Source organism: Budorcas taxicolor, chromosome 13 (genome assembly GCF_023091745.1).
Source record: "Budorcas taxicolor isolate Tak-1 chromosome 13, Takin1.1, whole genome shotgun sequence".
NCBI lineage: Eukaryota > Metazoa > Chordata > Mammalia > Artiodactyla > Bovidae > Budorcas > Budorcas taxicolor.
In genome coordinates this window covers 64,165,320-64,169,091 of record NC_068922.1, presented here as the reverse complement: position 1 = coordinate 64,169,091, position 3,772 = coordinate 64,165,320, and positions in this window count along the sequence as shown.

The following is a 3,772-nucleotide window of genomic DNA, read 5'->3' as shown; positions in this document are numbered from 1 at the left end:
GTGAATGGGACCTAAGTGTGAACAGCAGTTGGGAGCAGTGATGAGGAATACCTTGTCTGATGTCAGACTGCCTGAGATTGAATCCTGGCTCTGATCAATTACCAGCAATGAAGTCTTGGAAAAATACTTGACCTCTTAACAATGGCTGCTGCTGCTGCTGCTGCTAAGTCACTTCAGTTGTGTCCGACTGTGCAACCCCATAGACAGCAGCCCCACTAGGCTCCTCTGTCCCTGGGATTCTCCAGGCAAGAACACTGGAGTGGGTTGCCATTTCCTTCTCCAATTCATGAAAGTGAAAAGTGAAAGTGAAGTTGCTCAGTCGGGCCCGACTCTTAGCGACCCCACGGACCACAGCCTACCAGGGTCCTCCATCCATGGGATTTTCCAGGCAAGAGTACTGGAGTGGGGTGCCATTGCATTCTCCATAGGATTCTGATAAGCACTATATAGGTTAGAACATCTGAAGTGTTTAGAACAGTGCCTGGCACATAGTGGAGACTCACAATGTGACATGTGGGTTTCCTCTCATAATATATTACTGTGATTTACATTACCGTAATTTCAGGATATTTCATTAAGTGAGAAAAGTGAGGAGCAGAGAGGACTAGGTGGCTAGAGGCCAGGAAAGGGAGAGACTGGTATTTGCCCCTTGTGTATCCTTTTGCACCTTTGAATTTTTTTTATTGAAGTATAATTGCTTTGTAACATTGTGTTAGTTCCTGCGGTACAACAAAGTGAATCAGCTACTTGGATCCATATACCCACTCTCTGCCACCTCCCTTCCACCTGCCCCAACCCACCCCTCTAGGCCATCACAGAGCACCGAGCTGAGCTCCCTGTGCCATCCAGCAGCCTCCCACTAGATATCTATTTTACACATGGTGGTTGTACCTTTGAATTCTGAATCATGTCTACCTGTTTCTTAGTGTTTGCTAAATGAATAAAGGTCACCTCCAAAATATCAGTCCTTGAAAAACCAAGCCCCTTCTCTGCCCTTGGGAAGGGCCTGGGGGAAGGCTGGACCTCAGAGTGTGGACTCAGTGCTCTCAGCCCTGGGTCTGAATCCCTGGGATGCCCCCTATCCTCCACCCAAAGGTGGACAAGGTGTATCCATGAGGAATCATCTCAGAGCACGTGGTAAGCCAGAAGGAAGGCTTCCCAGTTTCTAGGACAAGCAGCAGGGGCGGAGGGGGCAGTGGAAAAAGGCTCCTGCTCTCTTCCCTGGCCCCGCCCCCCAACTCTTCAGCCCAGGCTATTCTTAGAACCCAGATAATGCCAGCAGTTGCTGTGGCTCATATCAGCTTCCAGAAACACCCAGCCCTAAGAGGCCCAGCACTGCCCCCCTGCCTGGCATGCTGGCCTCTCTGCCAGGTAGGGGTGTCCTGCTTGCTCTGTCCACCGCATCCTGCAGGCCACACACATTCTGGCCATGGCCGATAGGTAAGAGGACTGGCAGGTGGGCCCCTCCAAGACTTTCCTTGCCAGGCACCTGGGTGGAAGTAGGAAGGGCTGAAGGACACTCTAGGGTGTGAGCTGACCCCTGGAGGTCACCATCCACATAGTCTGACCCAACCCCAGCCTCCAAACTATGCTCAGCATATGAATGAGAGGGGTGGGGGCTTTGGACCTGGGTGAGCCCAGGGTAGGAGGAGAGAGGAAAGAGCAGCAAGAAGACAGCCTGGGAGGGTCAGTGTATGGAGGAGGGGTATTGCTATTGCTAAGTCACTTCAGTCGTGTCCAACTCTGTGTGACCCCAGAGATGGCAGCCCACCAGGCTTCCCCGTCCCTGGGATTCTCCAGGCAAGAACACTGGAGTGGGCTGCCATTTCCTTCTCCAGTGCATGAAAGTGAAAAGTGAAAGTGAAGTCACTCGTTCGTGTCCAACTCTTCGCGACCCCATGGACTGCAGCCTACCAGGCTCCTCCGTCCATGGGATTTTCCAGGCAAGAGTACTGGAGTGGGGTGCCATCGCCTTCTCCGATGGAGGCGGGGAGAAGGGGATAAAAAGAGGAAACTTGGCAGAAGAGGGTCCCATAGATATGGCTCCAGAGTCAGACTGTTTAGGACGTCCCTGGTGGCCCGGTGATTAAGACTCCGCACTTCCAGTGTAGTGGGTGTGGATTCAGTTCCTGGTCAGGGAACTAAGATTGCACATGCTGTGCAAAGTGGCCAAAAAAAAAAAAACTCAACAATTCAGAGTCAGACTGTTCAGCTCTGCCACGTACTTGCTATGTGAGCTTAAGCAGGTAACGTTTTTTTGTTGGAGCTTCAATTTCCATCATAAAACTAGCATAATCTTATTCCACTGGCTTGTTATGCAGAGGCAAGGAAATAGGTTTGTAAAGAGCTTAGCCTGTGTCTGACATATACATACCCTTTGTAAATGTTTGATGACAGCGTCATTGGCCCCATCCAGCAGGCAATGATTCTTTTTCAGCTTTGCCTCTGCATGGATGAGGCTGAGCACGTTTTAGGACCACCTCTTCAAATTGTTGCTCTACCATTCACAAGCTAAGTGACCCTGAGCTAGTAGCTTAACCTCTCTGAGCCTCGGGGTCCTTCTCTGAAAAATGGATATACAAAGAGTACCTGCCTTAAAATGTTGCTGAAAGATAGAAATCAGCGGTCCCCAACCTTTCGGGCACCAGGGACTGGTTTCATGGAAGACAGTTTTTCCACAGACCTTGGAAGGTGGGGATGGTTTGGGGATGATTCTCACAAAGAGCGCGGAGCCTAGATCCCTTGGGTGCGCAGTTCATAGTTGCTATCGCATTCCTATGAGAGTCTAATGCTGCCGCTGACCTGACGGGGCAGAGCCCAGGAGGTAACGTGAGCAATGGGGAGCGACTGTAAATAGAGATGAAGCCCACCCACCACTCACCTCCTCCTGTGAGACTCAGTTTCTAACAGGCCATCGTCCCATATCGTGGGGTGCTGGGGGCTGGTGACCTCTGCTACAAATGAACCAGAGTGCTTAGCCCATGGTAAGAGGTCAACAGTGTGAACACACCAGCCCTGCAGTGATAAGTATGTCAGGGTCATCTAGTGGGGAGGCCTTGTTGGGTCTTCCACTCTTGGGATGGAATCTGAGATAGTGTCCAGGGCAATCAACATTCTAGAAGAGACATCTTTGTAGGCCTAACACAGAGGTCCCAGAATCTTGTAAGACCACAGCCACCCCAAAATCCAGGCCCTCCCTGGGGTCTCAGGATCAGGACAGGCTTGTCCCAGCCTACATCAACTTCCTGTTTCATTGTATTCAACAAACAATCTCTGATGCCCCCCAGGTTGGGACTGGTTCTAGGCTTGCTCCTAAGGTCCAGGTATCTGTTTTTGGAGTGGAGAATGAGGGAAGAACTCTCAGAAGACCAGTTAGAGATGGATGGATGGTGGGATGAGGTTGTGGTTATGCCTTTGTGATTATGGTCCATCAGCTTGGGGTGAGGGAGTGAAGGGCATACAGAGGCTCAACGAGTTAGGCTTGGAAGCCAACCTGTACGGTCTATCCTGGGAATCAAACGGTCTACCCTGGAGATCGTGGGGTATGTGGGGTGACCTTGTGCTCTCTCACATCTCAGGGTATACTGCCCACCTCTCCGTGAATCTAGACTTTGCAAACTTAAGGGTGAGAGGTCTCCTTTAGGACAGCCTGCAGGGATTTTTTTTAATAGGTTGAAAATATTGTTATTAAAATGTCTCTATTTTCCTACCTAACCCTTGGGGTCTTAAATTTCACTTTTCATTTGAAATTTTTGAGATAATTATAGAGTCA